Source organism: Pan paniscus, chromosome X (assembly GCF_029289425.2).
Source record: "Pan paniscus chromosome X, NHGRI_mPanPan1-v2.0_pri, whole genome shotgun sequence".
Taxonomy (NCBI): domain Eukaryota; kingdom Metazoa; phylum Chordata; class Mammalia; order Primates; family Hominidae; genus Pan; species Pan paniscus.
In genome coordinates, this window is record NC_073272.2 from 110,489,199 (window position 1) to 110,509,343 (window position 20,145).

Here is a 20,145-nt window from a genome sequence, read left to right on the forward strand (position 1 = left end):
AGGGTCAAAAGAGAGTTTATTAACTTTTTTAGGTAGAGAAAAAATATTCAAATGAAAAGATCCAGCCTCCTGCATTAGAATGTAAGTTTATTGAGGGCAAGGACTTTGTCTTGTGCATCTTCAGCACCTTCTATGGTCCCTAGCACATAGCAGGCACTCAATAAATTTTGTTGAATGGTGAATGATCAAATGAATGAAGAAATGAATAAATAAACAAAAGTAGATGTCAATGAGTTGAGCAAGAAATACTAGCAGGATAGAGTGGCAGGTGAATTGAGTAGCACCTTGGCTTTAGTTCTAGTCATTCCTGCCACACTCCTGGCATACCAAACTTATCCCAGGCCCAGACGGCTTGTGAATGAGTTGGCATGGCACAACTCCCTTTGCTAAGAGGGCATGTTATATCTCTGTAGTCACTTGTTCCAGGGAGCAGACAGGCTGTTGGACTGTAAGAATCGGGTGCAGCCAGGTGAGACTGTAGAGTCCAGGAGTGTGCTAAAAGAGATGCCCCTTTGCATCATCACCATTCTCTGGTCCTGGTCTGTCTGTGATGCAGGACATGGGTGAGACACATGCTGCACTGGCATCCCAGCCTGCTCCTACTTGCTGGAGGGTAGTTAATAACCTCATGTAACACAGGCCAAGGAGCAGCTAAACCAAAGTTTAAGAAGAAGAAACGCATGCCCATGCAGTGACCAGAAGCTTTGGCACCCGGCTCATCTCAGTTGCTGCATTGCACAATCCCCACAATTTAAGGTGATGGGTTGGCCCAGTGGGGCTCTTGCATGGTGCCTATGACTCAGTTTTTGCTAGAAAGATGGCATGGCCCCACTCCAGGCTGGCACATAGGAGGTGCTCAGCAAGTTTTGAATAAATAAACCCCTTGGGACTGAGGAAAGAACGCTTCTTTCACTTTGCGGAGTTCTTCAGTGCTCAGCCAGAGCCAGATTGTGAATCTAGGCAGTCTGGCTTCAGGGCCTGTAGACTCAGCCACTTAATTTATACATGCAAGGTATTGGGTTTTATTGGGGGAGTGGTGGTGGTGGTAGTGGTATTATTTTTTATAAAAGTAAAAAAAAAAAAAAAAAAAAAAAGGCCAGGTGCAGTGGCTCATGTCTGTAATCCCAGCACTTTGGGAGGCCAAGGCAGGTGGATCACTTGAGGTCAGGAGTTTGAGAACAGCCTGGCCAACATGGTGAAACCCTGTCTCCACTAAAAATCCAAAAATTAGCCAGGCATGTTGGCAGGCGCCTGTAATCCCAGCTACTTGGGAGGCACGAGAATCGCTTGAACCGAGGGGGCGAAGGTTGCAGTGAGCTAAGATCATGCCACTACATTCCAACTTGGGTGACAGAGTGAGACTCTGTCTCAAAAATAAATTTATAAAAGTTTTTTTAAAAATCTTGCTATCACATTATCCAAATATTATATCCATATTCCCTCTCACTGGGGCACATACTACTTGGGTTCCTTTGCCTATTATTGTTTTGCTTTTTGGTAGAGAACTCCTACCATACCCAACCATATTACCTTCCCCTTCTTCAAAAGAGATTCCCAGGAATCCTAATATCCCACAGAACATAATCTTTCCATTTCCAGAGAGGAATATGGATGCCTGTTGGTTTTGTCCCTTTGTGTCTTCACAAGTACTGAGTGCCTACCTTGTGTCAGGTCCTGTTTTAGTCAACTGGGGATATAGCAGTGACCAAAACAATTTTAAAAAACCCCACCCTCCACAACATCACTTCCATAGCATTCTTGCCAAAAAATGCACTACCTTAATCTAACTATAAGAAAAAAGCAGACAACACCTGATTGAGGGAAGCTCTACAAAATAGTTGGCCTGGACTTGTCAAATTGTCATGAGAGACAAAGGTTGAGGAAGCATCACAGATTAGAGGAGGCTAATGAGGCATGGCAACTAAATACAATATGAGATCCTGGATTGGATCCTAGAACAGGAATAGGACATTAGTAGAGAAAATGGGAAAATGTGAATAAGGTCTGTAGATGAGTTAATCTTATTGTATCAATGTTAATTTCCTGGTTTCAATAATCTTAGTATTATTATGTAAGGTGTTAAGATTACAGGAAGCTGGGTGAAGGGTATATATGGTAACTCTCTGTGCTATGTTTGCAATTTTCCTGTAAAGTCTAAAATTATTTCAAAATAAAAAATTAAAACTAGCCCTGCCCTCCTGGGGCTTAAGTGCTGGAATTGACAGCCAGAGAGAGAAGAAGGGAGGGAGAGAGAGAAACAATAAGTAAAACAATCAGGATATTATTTAGTATATTAGCAGGCAATGGATGTTATGGAGACAAAGTAGGAAAGTGAAATGAGGAGTAGAGGGGCTGTATTCGAGTAGGATGGTCGTGGAAGGCCTCACTGAGATGACATTTGAACAAAGCCTTTAAAGAAGAGGGTGCAAGAGCCACAAGGTAGAGCACACCAGCACGAGGGAAATGCAAAGGTGCTGAGGGCATGGAATGCCTGCCCAGTTTAAAGAACCACAGGAAGCCTAGTGTGGCTAAAGCCCAATGAGCAAAATCAGTTTGCCGCATTCTGTGGTTTTAAAGGTATCGGAAAGAGACTGACCACAGAGGAAAGATTAGGGAAGTCAAACAAAGGACATCAAATGGAAGGCCTGCTGTTGTCCTCTGTTTCCAACCAAGTCACAGATGACAGAAACATGAAGGGAAGGAAAGAGTAGGGAAGTAAAATCACTGAAGTCTAGAATCACTGTCCAATTTCTGGTGAGTAAATAGATCCTTATTAAGCACCATAACAAGTTTCTGAGTCTCCTGTGCTTTATTCCTCTCCAAGCACTGAACTATAATTAATGCTGAGTGTGGCACTGGTATCACACAGCCTGTGACATCTTCCTGATTTTGTGCTGTGTAAAATCATGAGAAGTGTAATTGGTAGCACAAACGGGTGGGCTGATTTTTCTTGGACTAATGAGTGGAAATGATGAAAAATCCAGAACATTTTTTTGATTTGGCTTATGTTTATTATCAAAAATTCTCGACTTATTCAGGTAGCATCACTTGGATGTTTGGGGCCTGGTAATGCATGCACTAAACAGTATGCAGTCAATGATGTTGCTTGGCAAGCAGCCCCCTGGCCTGATGTATACTTACAAAAGACAGGCCAGGTACCAGCGGGGTTTCCTAAGGGTTCCTCAGCTGGCAGCTTTGACTGAGGATGCTTCCTCTTCACCAACTATGCAGAAGCAGATATCCACATGGGAGGAGCCAGCCTAATTCATGGGAGGCTTGGTGACAGCAATGTTGTTTTAGGAACATCTTTGACCAATCCACACAAGAGTGCTTAAAAAAAAAAAAAAGATTGGATGAGAGGATTTAGTGCTTAGTATTCTGAAAAGTGTAAAATACTGCACATGTATAAGGTATTACTATAATAATAATTATTATTATGTACTATGATGAGGTTTAAAGAAATTAAAAGATCTATAGCTATAATGTTTTCTAGTTCCTTACTTGTTTAGTGTTATGAAGGATGCCATTACCCTCTTTTTAGAAAGAACAGCTACCATTTTGAGCACTTACTATGTGCCAGGCACTATAATAAATGCCTTGCATGTATTGTTTCATTTATCCCTCACAATAACACCATGAAGTAGGTACTGTTGATATCCCCATTTTAAAGTTGAGGTAAGTGAGGCTAAGAGATGTTAAATAACTTACCCAAGGTTGCACAGTAAGTGGTTAGAACCAAAATTATATGCAGGAGATTGGCTCTAGAATTCTGTGTCCTTACGTCTGTGCTACAGTACCATTTAAAATAAGGGATGCAGGACACACATGCTCTGAAAAGGCAGATTTAGGTCTCCAAGAGGGAAGGCATCAGCTCTGCTTTTGGGGCTCCATACACAAGGATAACTGTTAAGAAGGCCCGAAGCATGTGGGGCAGCTGGAGCTCAGACTGATGTACTTGGATGTCTGAAGAGGTGCTAAGGGGCTATCTGGCATCCCAACTTGAAAGACTGAGCTAGGATGAAGAGCAATGGACAAACTCTGAATTCTAGAACTACCCAGAATAGCCGTCACCCACTTCACCCCATCCTTGTGTCTGTGAGGAAACTAGAGAGGCAGAGCACTGCTGACACTTGCCCAAGGTCACACGGTTCTCTAGAGCCAGCAGCTGCAGTAGAACTCTGGTCTTCAGGCTCCCAGTTCAGTGCTCATCCTCCAGCCCCACCCCCATTAGCCCCTCGCATTCAGTGGGCAGCAGTCAGAAAGAAGGCATCTCCTTTTGAGTGAAGCTACTGTCTGGAGCAGTGGTTCTCAGTGTAGCCCAGGGAACTGCAACATCAACATCACCTGGGAACCTGTTAGAAGTGCCAATTCTTGGGTCTTTCCCTGGACCAACTGGGGCTGGGGCCCTACAATGTGTGCTGTAACAAGCCCTCTTGATGATTCTAATGTATGCTGAAGTTTGAAACCCACTGGTCTAGACTGACAAGCAAAGCACTGAGTGCTGCAGATATCAATATGCATGTGGAGCATCAACTTGCACAGCACAAAGGATAGTCTTCATAGGGAAGGAATGTGGAAAGGACTGCAGCCCTCGAGCCACACCTGCAGCACAGTGTCACCTTCAAACACACATGATAGTCACAGATAGATACACAGAGACTGGGAGGGAGGGTGTAGCCAGTTTTTGTTGATCTTCAGCTGCATCAAAGATAATGTAGTTTTGCCAGCCCAGCAGTTCGCTAGAGACATGCCAGCTACTCGGCTTGGTGCTGTGGAAGGTGAAGTCCCTGCACCTCGGGGAAACTGCCACCCAGGATTATAGAACTTCCAAATTGGGAGGGAGCTTAGAGATTATCTACTCCATTATCCACCTCTACCACTCCTTGGTAATGGCATCCCTGACTGGCACTTTCTCAGCTTCAGCATTACAGGGCCATAGTGAGAGTGAGCTCAGTTTCTTTTAGGACAGCTTGGAGGTGGGAGGGAGAAGGGAACTTACACACAGGTAACTACCGTTACAAAAAGTAGTATAAGTGTTAGAGCCAATGCTGTAAGAACACAGAGCCAGGAGGAATACATTTTAGCTGTGGGAGATCAGGGATGACTTCATGGAGGAGATGTCCTTTGAGCTGGGCAAGATTTCAGCAAGCAGACACAGTGGAGTAGGAGGGGTTATTTCCAAAGAAGACAATATCATGAAAAACACTTGAAGGAATGAAAATCCAGAACAAATTTCACAAAACTATTTAGGCAGGCTAGGTTGAGAGGACACATTCTGCAACAAGACTGCTTAGCTTAAAATACTGACTCTGCAACTTACTGGCCACTTGACTTTGGGCAAATTATTGAACATCTCTTGGCCTCTGTTTTCCTACCTGTAAAATGAAAATAATACAACATACCTGTGCTATATCATATTGGGTTGGGAGAAAGAGTAAATGAGATAATGCTATGAACTAGCTAACACAGTGTCTGGCATATAGCAAGTGCTCCAGGACAGTTTGGCAAGCTTTCTTCATATATAACAGGAAATTTGTTTGGAGCACTGGCAATAGAACTGAGAGTAGTAGAGGTAATCTTTGATACTAGGTTGTGGAGAGAGCTTAGAGTGCCAAACTAAGAATTTGGGGCTTTTATTCTGAAGGCAGGGGATATGCATAGTAGGAGGATGAATGGTAACAGCAGCAAGGGATAGAGAGAGTTAAGAAGCCACTCGATCTTACTTAAGGCAGTGACAAGTGACCTGAAAGGAACAGGACAAGAATCAGGTTCAGAGGAGAGATATTTGTGTGAGTGTATGTCTGAACTATACTGTCACATATAAACCTGACTTTGGGTTAACAGCCTGAAATGTACACATGTGTCTATTAAATAATTAGAGAATAAAAATTAATGGTTGGAGAGAATATTGGTCATTTGTTCTATTGTGAAAGACAATCCTTTGTTAGCTCGAGTGAAGCTATGTGAAATATTATATCCTATGAAAACACTTCCTAAAGTTGGCCTTTTTGTAAGAAAATTTGGGATATGTGCAATTCACACATACTTGATCAATTTAAGCACATTCTGTTTTACTGGCAGGCACCAAAATCTGTAATAAGACAAGGAGTCCTCCAGTGAAAGAGATGATTAGAGATTGCAATAGCAGTGCACACTGAGCTCCAATTAAGGAATTTTCTAATGGTTGTCTAGGAATACAAGTGCCCTCCATTTGGGCTTTGGTGATAACTAGAGTATTCTTTAGTTGTTAATCAGAGTGAACACAATTCAAAATGTTCTCGACTCGTGGGTCAGAGGGAATGATCTCATTTGGCACATTATTGAGTTTCTGAGAAGAGGAAAGATACTAACAGCTCACAAATATTTTGTTATTGACTAACTGCAAAGATGCATCTGTTAAAGCAATCCATCTGAGTTGGCTAGTTCTCTCGAATATTAAAGAATATCAATATATACTAAAAGCAAGTCAATTTGTCAAGCATTTACAAAGCAGCTTTGAAGCCAAATGATACCTTTTCTGCCTTCCCTTCTCTTCTAGAAGATATTCACAAACACATACAAATCTGGACTAAATTCCCTCTAACAGACCCTTTGTAAAGAAAGCTCACTTTCTTTGGCTGCAGTGACACAGATGTTTGGGTGGGAGGGGGTGCGGAGGGTGGTGGAAGCATGCTGGTTCAATGCTTGAGAAACAGTGCTGCACCCAACAGACTGAATGTCATGAATTCTTTGTCAGCTCCCCCTCAGACCCTCCAGGCTTTCCCTTTGTCTGCTAAGGGATGGAAACAGAACAGATACATTGAAGCCGGTAGACTGACCAGCTAGATTGACCCAAATTCATTCAGGAAATGCAAAAGCCTGCTGGCTCCTGGGATTAGCTGGCTGGTGTTTGAATCACTACCCATCTGTACATTTCCTTCTAGTCCAGTGCAGCCCCAGCTTGCTACATCTGCTCACCTCAGCAGCTTGCTTTCCAAGACAAGATAATTTGAGAAGAGTGTAGTTGTGAGAAAGCAATGTCCAATGCTAGGGAAACTTTGTGGCAAGCCCGAAGAGAAATTTGGCCCTCATGGTAAGTGATTTGCTATATCCCCGGTGTTCTTTTCCCACCATCTGCCCTTGCTCTTCTCTAATTCTAGGTAATGCAGCCAACTTGTCAGGCTTAGCTTTGTCGAGAGGATATACCATTTTCAAGGCTTCATTTTTTCATAAGGACTGTGCTAAGCAGCTGTAAGAAAAAATAGGATGAAAAAATGAATGTTTTGTTTACGTTAGTGAGGTGGCATCAAAAAGCAATGAGGAAAGGCCCAGCACATCTCATAGACAGTTAATTATGTCAGAACTCAGACTAAAGGAGACATGGGGGTCTAGACAAATTATACCCAGGGTTTACCCTGCCGACAAGAGTTCCTATCCCAGCAATAGACAGGGGTCACAGAAAAAGCCTATAGCACAGTATTTCTCAGCCCTGCACATTAGAATCTCTTGGAAAACTTTAAAAAAAATATATATGCAGAGTCCCCTCCCTCAGAGATTATGTCTTAATTGCTATGGAGTTAGGGCCACAGCATTGGTACTTTTTAAAAGCTCCCCAGATGGAAAACAAAATTGCCACAAAGGACATCATTGAGACAATTAGCCACATTTGAATATGGACTATGTATTAGGTAATATAATTGTATCAGTGTTAAAATTACTGAACTTGGTAACCATGGTGCTGTGATTACGTAAGAGGATGTCCTCCTTCTTAGGAAATATGCACTAAAGTATCTAGGGGTGAAAGGCATGATGTCTGCAACAAACTCAAATGGATTAGGGAGAAAAACACCTAGAAATGTAAAGGAGGAATAAAGCAAATATGGCAAAATGCTAACAATTTGGCTCATCTGGGTGAGGGGTATACAGGGTTTTTTTGGTACTATTCTTAGAATTCTTCTGTTGGTTTAAAATTATTTTGAAATACAAAATTCTTTTTAAAAAATAAAAAATAAAACAGATCCCCTGATGAAATAAAGCCCAACCAAATTTGGAAACCATTGGGTTCAGTCAAATAGAGGGAATGGGGACCTGCTATAGATAGGTGAGACTGAAAGCCTTTCTGAGACATTATCCTACATCAGTGTTTCTTCCACTTTAATGCTCATACACATCTCCTGGAGATCTGGTTAAAATTCAGTTTCTGATTCGGAAAGTCTGTAGTGAGACCTGAGAATCTGCATTTCCCTTTATTTCTTTCTTTCTTTCTTTCTTTCTTTCTTTCTTTTTTTTTTTTTTTTTGATAAGTTTTCCCTCTGTTGCCTCTGCTGGAGTGTAGTGGTGTGATCATGGCTCACCGAAGCGTCAACTTTCCAGGCTCAAGTGATCTTCCCGCCTTGGCCTCCCAAACAAAATGTTGAGTTTACAGGCATGAGTTACCATGCCCCCTGAGATTCTGCATTTCTAATAGACTCCCTGGTGATGCCAATGAGGTTATTCCATGGGCCACCCTCAGAGTAGCAAAGTTCTTGGACTGAATTACCCCACCATAAATTTGTCAGTCAGTAAACAAGTATTTTGGAACTGCAAGAAAAATTCTCTAAGTGGAGTGGGCCTGCAGAGTTCTATGGATTGGCAGCCCCATCATCTTGACCCCTTGACCATGGCAACTCCCCGTGAGGGATTCAGAAAGTCTGCAGTGGGGCCCAACCTGCCCCGTGGGAGTCACTCTGATCCACAGAACAGAACAGAGCACCTAGCAGAATAAGCACAAACAAAGGCTTGCAGCAAATGGAAGAAGGTATGAATGGTCTCTTCAAAAGCAAGTTCATGATACAAGTCCCAGGAAAAGTGCAGCCCTTTCCAGTGGGTGGCAGTGGAGCCAAGCTGAGGCTCTTATAGAGAGCAACATAGTTCTGATGAAGTGTCAGGGTACAGGCTGCGTGGGTCCAGCTGCCTCCTCCAGGTGAGGACCCCTTTCTTAGAAATAAAATTCCAAGGAGGATTCCCATTTCATGCTGGCCGTGGCATGCTTTGAGTTTGTTGCTTCCACTGTAAGTGGAGAACCAAAATGTCTCTCACTTGGAGGACCCTGCTTCCATCAGAACTTCCCAAATCTTGCTCTACCATTTCCCCCTCAAGGTAGCTCCTTTCCCCTCTGCCTGTGTGTTGTGATTGTGCTTCCCATGCATTGAATTAGAGGCTATCCTGTTATTTATATCTTCCTTGTTTACATCCAAATCAAGGCCAACTAATGTGAATGCACAGAAGGCAACTGAGTTTACTGAGCATGCAACCCCAGAGAAAAGCTCTAGAAGACAAATGAGAAAGGCCCTGGAGTTGGTCAGCCCTGAGTTTGTATCCTCGCTTTACCACTTAATAAGTGTGTGAACTCGGGCAAGTTACTTAACATCTCTGAGCTTTGGGTTCCTCATCTATAAAATAGGGTCAATAATTGTACTGACTTCATAGAGTTGTGAGTATTAAATCAAATAGCGAGTACAGCAAGTGCTCAAGAAATGGAAGATAGTCATGGACTTGGTGGGCATTTATTAAGTTTCTTCTATGTGTAGACAAAGAGTAGTTCAAATCCAGTCTAGTCCTACTTGCTAGTTGTGCAATCTTGGATGAGTTGCTTTGTTTTACCTCTCTGAGCCTCAGTTCCGTTACTCTTAAGTGACACTGGTGCTGGTATATAAATCACAGGATTGCTGTAAGGAATAAATGAAGTCAGACATGTTAAACACATGTCAGGCACATATAAATGTGCTCAGCCAACATGAAATATCATAATTGTTGTGGTTATTATGTCAGCTCTTCTCTGAGCACCTTTGTATTATGAGATTTACTTAGCAGCCAAGCACACTTTGCAGCCTCCTCCAGTAGACCCTCTCCAGTCTTCACTGTCATTTCCCTGAGGGCGGAGGCCCTATCCTTTATACCATTTCTGGTGTCTCCATGACACCTGGCAGTGAGTAGGTGTTCAGTGCATGAAGCAGAGAGCACTATGCTGCAAGCACAGCCATCAGAAGCATCACTGCCTGGGTTCAAGTTTTAGCATGTCCACTTTACTTGCTGGGTGACTTTCTAGCAACTCCTGGATCTTCTCTGAGTCTCCATTCTCTCACATGTAGTAAGGGTGTGATAATAATTCCTACCTCTGGGGATTGCTGCAAGGACTAAAGCTGGGTACATAGTGAGAGCTTAATAAGGGTTGAGTGTTTTAATTGCTGTTATTATTTGAGAAAAGTCTTACAGTCAAGGATCACAGGAGCTACTCTGAGAAATCATGCACACACATGCATAGATACACACGAGTGGGCAGCACTGAGAGGACAGGTTACAGGAAAGACACAAATAGGCATTTATTGCCCATGAAAGGCTCTTTGAACCCCAAGCCAGAGCCAGTGTCTGCCTAAAATTTTCTCTGTAACCATGGTACTGAGAGCCCCTGAGGGTTTTTTTTAATATTGAAGTAAAATTCATATAACAGAAAATTTATCATTTTAACATGAAGAATTCAGTGACATTTGGTACATTCACAGTGTTACAGAACCACAGCTCTTCTGAATTGATTACCCCTTTAAGCTGGCTGTGTCCAGAGGAAGGCAGGGCTCATTGTCTTCTGTAACCCTTCTTGTCACTATTCCATACCTCTTCACATCCCCACTTTGTTTCTCCTTCCTCATTTTTTCAATTGTACTCTCTCTCTCCACTCTCCTGCTCTTTGGGGGCAATGGGATATGTGTCTCTGATATACATGTACTTTTAGGAAGAGTGAGGATATTTACCCACTGGAAAGATTCCAGGTCTAAAAGATGGCACTGGAAGAGTGCAGAATGGGACTGGTGAAGCCACTTCTTGCCAGGACAGGCTTGGCACACCTGAAAGCAGGCACAGCACAATGTCAGCTGCCCATTGACCTTAGTCTTCTGGTGGCCCCAGGGTCAACAGACAACCTGAAAAGGCTTATTATCAATTATGACGTCTGAGAATCACAGTCCTGTTTGTTATCATGTCTTCTATCTTTGGCCTCCCCGTTATTATGAGTAAATTTGCTTCATATTAAAGCATCTATTGCAGAATAACCTTCATAGGCTCCACAACCTCACAGAATCTGCTTTATATTTGTACCTATCGGCAAGAGCCACATCTTAAATATATTAAACAATAAGAATAATACTGCATATGTACTGAATTATTCCTGCATGCCAAGCACTGCGCTAAATGTGTTTCATGAGTTATCTCATAAATGAATCCTTACAATGACTCTAGGGGCCAGGCATTGTTAATATCTACTTTTAATAGATCAGGAAACTAAGGCACAGAGCCAATGGCTGATTTGTCCAAGAGCAAGTGACAAAACCCATGCTTTACACGGCTGAGTAATATTGTGGCCCCATAACCCCACCATGGATAATTAACAGAAAAAAAAAATATTCATTTGCAACCACAGACAGTAGCTTCCTTCATCCGCTGCTAGACTTTAGTCTTGGTTCATGAACTTCCTAGTTTTTGACGTTAGGCTATTCACCTAACCCATCTGAAACTGTTTCTTCCTCTATATAATTGTGGAAATTGTCCTGCCTTACCTCGCTCAGATTTATGAGTATAAAATATAAAAACATGCAGGGAATGTTTTTGTAAAATGTAAAGTGCTATGCCAATGTCAGGAACTGACATCATGAATAATGGCTTCTTGGGATTGTGTGAGAACCACCCAGTTTCATGCTGGGGAATTAGAGCTCCCTAGGAGCTCTGTGATAACCCCGGGAAGCTGCAAGTTCTTCTAGTCAAATCAAATCCTTGACAAGCCACGCCCATTTCTACTCTTCATGGTTGTGTGAACTCTGAAGTGCTAGCTGATATGGTTTGGATCTGTATTCCCTTCAAATCTCATGTTGAAATGTAATTCTCAGTGTTGGAGGTGGGGTCTTATGGGAGGTGATTGGATCACTGGGGCAGATTCCTCATGAATGGCTAAGTGCCATCCCCTTGGTGATGAGTGAGTTCTCATTCTGAGTTCACATAAGATCTGGTTGTTTAAAAGTGTGCAGCACCTTCCCCTGACTCTCCTGCTCCCTCTCTCACCATGTGATATGCTGGTTCCCCCTTCACCTTCTACCATGATTGTAAGTTTCCTGAAGCCCTCACCAGAATCCAAGCAGATGTTGGTGCCATGCTTGTACAGCCTGCGGAACTGTGAGACAATTAAACCTCTTTTCTTTATAAATGACCAAGCCTTAGGCATTTCTTTACAGCAATACAAAAATGGTCTAGCGCACTAGCCAACTTCTCTGAACTCCTAATCTGTGTCTTTAAAGTGTACTTGGAACAGCACTGGAAAAATCCTCCACTTTTGGTATATCCGGGGGCTGAATAAACCCAGTGAAAGCCTTATAAGATGTCTTCTGCCTGTTCTAGTTTTGAAAAATCACAGCCTACCTATCACAGAGGTTGAGATGCAGATTAACTTGAGGTGATAAATTTGAAAGTGCTTTGCACAGTGCTTGCCTCATAGTGGGTGCTCAAAAGATGGTGCCTCTTTTGTGATTCAGATTGTTATTCTTGGGGCTGGGGGTGGTTAGGTAGGATGCCAAAGAAGAGAGAGGCTGCAGCAAGGGGAAGGCAGTTTGGGCAGTTGGGACTCCTAGACCACACGGCTTGCCAATTTCCTGATTCCTCGAAATGAAGGCATGATTTTGAAACACAGCTGCCTCTTACTCACACAAAAGCAGTTTATGCACAAGGCTGTGTCTGACTTCCCATGTAGGTTATTTGTGTTTCCCAGAAATGTTGGGAAGGTGTAGGAAGATGAAGCCTAATTAAGGGTCTTCCTGTTCCACCACACTTCATCTCCCTGGCATGCAAGTGGTTTAGCAGCAAAGCAGGCAGACAAAAAGTCTCTCAGCAAGAAATAACTTTTATTATCCCTCAATGTAGACATGCAGGACAGTGGACCAGAAAGGCTAGGAAGCAGTGGAGGGTAGCAGTCTTTTAAATACTACATATCATTCTTTTAAAGAATTATTAAGTGTTTTCAGAAATTGTAAATTTTCCACGTATTCATTGCCCTCAGTGAAACAATGCACAGGAATGTTCTCCTCCGTTCTTCTGCTTCTGCAGTGTAAGCAGTATTAACAGCCTGGGTTCGAATCCTCCCACAACCTTCTTTGTGCACATGCAACCTTCTTTGTATTCAGGCATGTAAGGCATCTATAGGGGATTTTGCTGTTTGTACAAGAATGGGATTGTGAGATATATGTTTCTCTACAGCTTGGCTTTTGCACTTAACAGTGCATCACAGACCTCCTAGCACATCAGTAGTTATAGATCTGGTACATTCTTTCAAACCACTACATAATAGTTCATAATATGAACAATATGAATGTGCCAGGATTTATTAAACTGTACATCTATCGATAAGCACTTGGGTTGTTTAGAACATTGTAGTCATTCTCAGAGACTTTTTGTCTGCCTGCTTTGCTGCTAAACCACTTGCATATCAGGGAGGTGAAGTGTGGTGGAACAGGAAGACCCTTAACTAATTATAATATGGTAAACATATTTACCAGTGTTGGTAAATATGGTGGGAAAGATTGCTGGGTCAAAGGGTTTTAATTTACTTATGGAAAAATTGCTTGGCTGATATTCATAAATTGCATTCTGATTCCCTCATCCTATTATCAAAAAGTTTATTGTTGATCAGTTAAGCAGATTTCATTTGCCTTCCCAATAATCAACGTATGACCTCATAGTAAAGGACTGTTGTAAAGAGTGGGCATCCAAGGATATGATCTTCTCTTCATTGGGATCCCAGAAATGGTGGATTGTAATTTATCTAACTGGACTAAATACTCCAGATGCCTTCTTTCACTGACACAATCCAATTATTCTCCTGCCTTTTCTAGCCACGATCACCTTAGGCTCAACCTTGAGAAACAAAAAGAAAACAAATTTTGTTGGCAGCAGACATGTTTTGGTTCTCCCTCAGATAAAGTTTCCTTTGCAGGACAATAAAAGGGGAATTGGAAAGGCTGGAAAAGTAAGGTGAGCACAAGTTAACAGAAGATGAGGAACATCAATCTGCTTTACTAAAGGAATTACTTTTGCAAAAGTATCGCTAAATAGTGCTTTTAAGTATCAAGGACATGGTGGGTACATGGGGGTTCACTGTAAAATTATTTCACATTTGTTTTACAAACTCTTAAGGTGTTATTTTTTTATTTGCATTTTTTTGAGACAGGGTCTTTCACTCTGTCACCCAGGCTGGAGTGTGGTGGTACAATAATGGCTCACTGCAGCCTTGACTTTCCTGGCTCAAGCAATTTTTCCTACCTCAGCCTACTGAGTAGCTGAAATCACAGCCATGTGTCACAGCACCCGGCTTATTTTTTAATTTTTTATAAAGAAGTGGTCTCGCTATGTTTCCCAGGTTGGGCCGAAGCAAGCCTCCCACCTCAGCTTCCCAAAGTGTTGGGATTACAGGCGTGAGCCACTGTGCCTGGCCCTGTTAAGATGTTCATATGTGGTTTGATTTATAAAAATTCTGCTCACATGCCACTTTCCAGGCATAAAATATCTGTATCAAGATACTTTGCTGTGTGTGATACTTTATGCTTTTTAAAGCAATTTCATTTCACAATCCAATTCCACCCTCACAGCATCATAGTATGACAGGAATCACTCTTCTCATTTGACAACAGAGATAATTAGGCCTGGAGAGGTAAATGACTTGTCAAAAGTCACATACATAATTAGCAGCAGAGCTAAGCCTTAAATTAGGGATTCCCCATCCAGCATTTGTCTCACTTGGGGAAGATGGGTAGAACATTAGACCCTAATTCCATCTCTCATTAGGTCTCTGCTTGAGTCTTATTTGGCCTAACTCAATTTCTGTTTTACTTCAGGCATGTAGATCCATGCTTCTTTCCATGGCTAATATAACACTGATTGAGCACCAGTAATGCACTAGGTGCTCTAGAGACTATTGAATTAAATCTGGTTGCTGCCCTGTAGCTCCTATTCTGAATTTGTTGGAGCCCAATCTAAAATAGTTATTGCTCTGCACAGATAGTACAGGCTTATAAGAACATTTCTCCAATCTAAGCTTGTATCTCACCATTTTTCTTTAGGACCCCCAACGGAATTTCTTCTTATCAGGCAGGAATATCCCACAACTGGTCTCTGAGTAGTCTTAAAAAACAGCCCTTTATTTTGCCTGACTCACTCTTGAAGATGAATGCATCAGCTTGTTTTCTCTTCCAGAATAACATACAGAGGACAGCTTTCTCTTCTGAGGAGTCAGAAGTTCAGTTCGCCCAACATGGAATGACTTGAGGTACACTTGAATGGTCTCTGTGCCCCTAAATATCTTCCTCATCAGCAGAAATGTCCTCTTTGAAGATGTGATTCCTTGACTACTTCCTGCCTCTTCATGTTGTGTCAGTTACGTGATCCATTAACCAGGCTGTATGTATATCCTTTGAAATGTTTCAAACATCTTTCCCTTTGCTAACCACTCCCACTTGCCAGTGGCTTTGTCATCTTAAACAGCAAAGTCCCAGCAGATCTCCCTACTTAGCATCTTTTCCTCCAGTCTACACTATATGCTACTGGCAAAATTATATTTCTAAAACAAAGCTCTGATTATATTATTCCCCTAGTCAAAAACCATAGTCGGCTTTCCACTGCCTGTTGCAGTGGTGTTCAAAGTCCATTTGTTCATTTGTCTGTTTGTTCTTTGGTTTCAAATCAGCAGCACCTTTTTTTCAAGTAAAAAAAATTAGGTAGTTAAGATCCCAAAATGTAAAGCAGATAAAAGTAGACATGCCTTAAAAAATATGTAGACACACTGTAGTTGAAGTGAGAAGTTGGGGGTGAGAAAGTAGGGAAGCTCTGGGCCCCTTGCTCCTGGCAGAACCCTTGGTCCTCAGGGAACACAGTGTGAAGACCACTGGCCTGCTCATAAGTTTAAAATGCCTTCGCTTGCCATTCAAGACTGCACTAACCTGGCCCTAAACTGCCTCTCCCATGAGACTTCCAATTGTCCTTAAAGGAACCCTTTGCTTCAGCCCGTTCGTTCTGCTCTCTGTCTTCCCCACACAACTGGGACATTCTTTACCTTTGCACTGCTAAGCCCCCAAGCCTGAAATGTCCACTACTGTTCTCGGTTCCTGTCTGAATTGCATTCACCCTTTGAAAACCAGCTCTAGTTCTACTTACTTTAAGAAATATTTGCCGGCTTCCTTGTTCCGCAGGGACTCACTTACTGGAGCTGTAATGACTTTATCTTCCAAAAGAACAAAAGAGAAGCAGCCCAGGAAATAAATTCCTATCAACTCTGTTTTTATGTGCTCCTTCTGGCTAGAGAAGCCTTATGATGTGATCATTAGATGTGGGAGCAGATTCTCTGGGTTTGTAATGTGGCTCTGATACTTATTAGCTGTGTAACTCTGAGGAAGTTACCACTCTCTGAAGTCCCTCTTCTGTAAAATTGGGACAATAATAGTAGTCATCTCAGGGGTTATGCAAGGATTAAGTTATATCAAGCTCCTAGCCCAGGGTTTGGCACTAGTAAATAGTATAACTTACTAGTTATACTAGCAAGTGTAACTAGTAAGTAGTATAACTAGCAAGTTATACTACTAACTAGTATAGTAAGTAGTATAGTAAGTAGTGTAACTCGCGAGTTATACTACTAACTAGTATAGTAAGTAGTATAACTCGCGAGTTATACTACTAACTAGTATAGTAAGTAGTGTAACTCGCGAGTTATACAACTCATATCTGGGTTGATGTGAAGGTTTGAGCTAAGGCAGATATGAGTTGATGTGAAGGTTTGTGCTAAGGCAGAGGCAGGGGGATGTCCCCCGAGGGCAGAATTGTTGGAGGATCCAGAGGTAGAAAATAGTGTACAGAGTAAAATAAAGAAACTAGCACAGCCAGTAGAGGGTGAAACAGGTTGCTCTACCACCAGGTGTGAAGGAGGTACCCTGAGAGGTGGTTCCCCTAAGGCCCCTATCAGCAGTGCTCAATTCTTACAGAGTGTATACTCAATAATTGTGAGCTATTGTTAGTAAGTTTGAAATTGGGACTCTCCACGATGCATAGTCTCCATCCTTATCTATGCTGTTTTAATAACCTTAGTTTTTTTATCGTGGTAAAAGAACACATGACATAAAATTTACCATCTTAACCATTTTAAGTGTAAAGTTTGGTAGCATTAACCACACACATTGCATTGCACACTGTTGTACAACAGATCTCTGGAACTTTTTCATCTTGCAAAACTGAAACTCTACACCTATTGAATAACAACTCCCTTTTTCCTGCTCCCCCCGGTCCCTGGCAAATACCATTTGACTTTCCATTTCTAAGAGACTGACGATTTTAGATACTTAATATAAGTAGAATCATGTAGTATTTGTCTTTTTGTGACTGGCTTCTTTCATTTATCATAATGTCCTCCAGGTTGATCCATGTTGTAGCATGTGACAGGATTTCTTCCTTTTCTATGACTGAATAATATTCCACTGTATGGATATATCATACTTTGGTTATCCATCCATCTGTTGATGGACACTTGGGTTGCTTCCACCTTTTGACTATTGTGAATATGCTGCTATAAACATTGGTGTACAAGTATCTCTTTGAGATACTGTTTTTGACTCTTTTGAATATATATCCAGATGTAAAATTGCTGTATCGTATTGTAGTTATTGTTTTGTTTGCTTGATGAATCTCCATCCAGTTTCTCATAGTGGCTGCACCATTTTACATCCCTACCAGCAATGCACAAGGGTACCAATTTCTCACATCCTTGCAAACCCTTGTTATTCTCTGTTTTCTTGTTGATAATGGCCATCCTATTGGGTGTAAGGTGATATCTCATTGTGGTTATGATGTGTATTTCCCTAATGATTATTGATGTAGAGCATCTTCTTTGTGCTTATTAGTCATTTGTATATCTCTTTGGAGAAATGCCCATTCAAATCCTTCCACCATTTTTAAATCAGGTTATTTGTTGTTGTTGTTGTTGCTGTTGCTGTTGATTTGTAGAAGTTCTTTATATATTCTGGATATTAATCCCTTAACAGATATGTGGTTTGCAAATATATTCTCTCATTCAATGGGTTGCTCTTTCACTCTTGATTGTTTCCTTTGCCACACAGAAGTTTTTAAGTTCAATGTAGTCATATTTGTCTATTTTTGCTCTTTAGTGTTATTTTAATGTGTCTATATCCTGTCTTCTCAGTGAAACTCAAAGCTTTCCAAAGGTACAGTGCATGATTCCTCTTGTGTTGTCTGTTGTGTCATGCTCTGTGCCAGGCACATAGTAGGTGCTCACAAATATGTACCAACCAATTAATTGAATCTCCATATGCACATTAACCTATTATCAGCCATGAGTGCCTTAGCAAAATTATTTTTTTAGTTAACTGGAAGCTTAGAGGATAGCATCTATGATTGGGCCAAAGGAGAGACATAGGTTGGAGGAGTGAATAGAAAGCATGGGGCCTTCTCAGGAAGAGGAGACTCTATGGCAGCAGGTGGGGACAATGTGCCTGACATACGGAAAGGTCCCCGTAAATGTTAGCTGGTATCATTATTTGTGCACTAGCTGTCTGAGACAGGGAGAGGCAGTGCTGGGATAACTGAATGGAAATATGAGAAATTCAAAAGAGAAACTTTTTGTCAGCTTGCCTTCTTAAAAGTATGTGTGTGTGTGTACATATATATGTGCACACGTGCTGAAGTGCCAAGGTCCAAATTTGTTTTGCGACCAGGAAGATAATTCACTGTTTGCATTATTTCCAAGAGTAACCATTAATGCAGGTAGTGAGGAGGACCACAAATGTGATTACTATTCGGTAGACTCTTTTTGGATGATGTCCATGCATTACTTATCTCACATATACTACATCAGTGCTAAAGAAGAAAGGAAGGAAAGAAGGAAGGAAGGAAGGAAGGGAGGGAGGGAGGGAGGGGAGAAGAAGAGAGGAGAAGAGAGGAGAGGAGAGGAGAGGAGGCAAAAGAAGAAAGGAATAATTAGGAGTTGATTAAAGCATCTGCCCTAGGACTCTTGGAGATAAATAGGATTTTCTGACCTGTTACTTTATTTTAAAATTGATGTTGCCTTTGGGGCTCTCAGTGCTAAATAGTGAAAACTCAACAAAGATAGTAGTCCCTGCTTTGGGCTGGAAAACATCACAAGGGAAATTAGAAAACACCTTGAGATGAATGAAAATGAAAATACAACATACCAAAATTTATGGAACGCAGTGAAAGCAGTGCTAAAAGTGATATTCATGGCTATAAATGTTTACATTGAGAAAGAAGTTCTTAAATCAACAACCTAACTTCACACCTTAAGGAATTAAAAAATAACAAGCTAAACCCAAAGCTAGCAGAGGAAAGAGACCAATAAAGATTGGAACAGAGATAAATAAAAATAGTGAATAGAAAATAAAAACATTAAAAAGTCAGGAAACAACAGGTGCTGGAGAGGATGTGGAGAAATAGGAACACTTTTACACTGTTGGTGGGACTGTAAACTAGTTCAACCATTGTGGAAGTCAGTGTGGCGATTCCTCAGGGATCTAGAACTAGAAATACCATTTGACCCAGCCATCCCATTACTGGGTATATACCCAAATGACTATAAATCATGCTGCTATAAAGACACATGCACACGTATGTTTATTGCGGCATTATTCACAATAGCAAAGACTTGGAACCAACCCAAATGTCCAACAATGATAGACTGGATTAAGAAAATGTGGCACATATACACCATGGAATACTATGCAGCCATAAAAAATGATGAGTTCATATCCTTTGTAGGGACATGGATGAAATTGGAAACCATCATTCTCAGTAAACTATCGCAAGAACAAAAAACCAAACACCGCATATTCTCACTCATAGGTGGGAATTGAACAATGAGATCACATGGACACAGGAAGGGGAATATCATACTCTGGGGACTGTGGTGGGGAGGGGGGAGGGGGGAGGGATAGCATTGGGAGATATACCTAATGCTAGATGACGAGTTAGTGGGTGCAGCGCACCAGCATGGCACATGTATACATATGTAACTAACCTGCACAATGTGCACATGTACCCTAAAACTTAAAGTATAATAAAAAATAAATAAAATAAAATAAA

General features: G+C 41.5%; 1 protein-coding gene across 13 annotated transcripts in view; it reads left to right on the forward strand.

Moving 5' to 3' along the window:
• Window positions 1-20,145, forward strand: part of PAK3 (p21 (RAC1) activated kinase 3) — a 285,503-nt gene that overhangs the window by 54,352 nt on the left and 211,006 nt on the right. For 5 of the 13 annotated variants that reach the window (XM_063601542.1, XM_055106615.1, XM_034949599.3 and 2 more), the window contains one exon: window positions 15,244-15,316. The exons of 6 other annotated variants lie outside the window; for them this stretch is intronic. The gene's annotated coding sequence lies outside the window, so the exon portion shown is untranslated. Of the gene's footprint in view, window positions 1-6,884; window positions 7,073-15,243; window positions 15,317-20,145 lie in introns of those variants that run through there. 2 more of the 13 variants (XM_055106616.1, XM_063601543.1) reach the window with 2 other exon arrangements.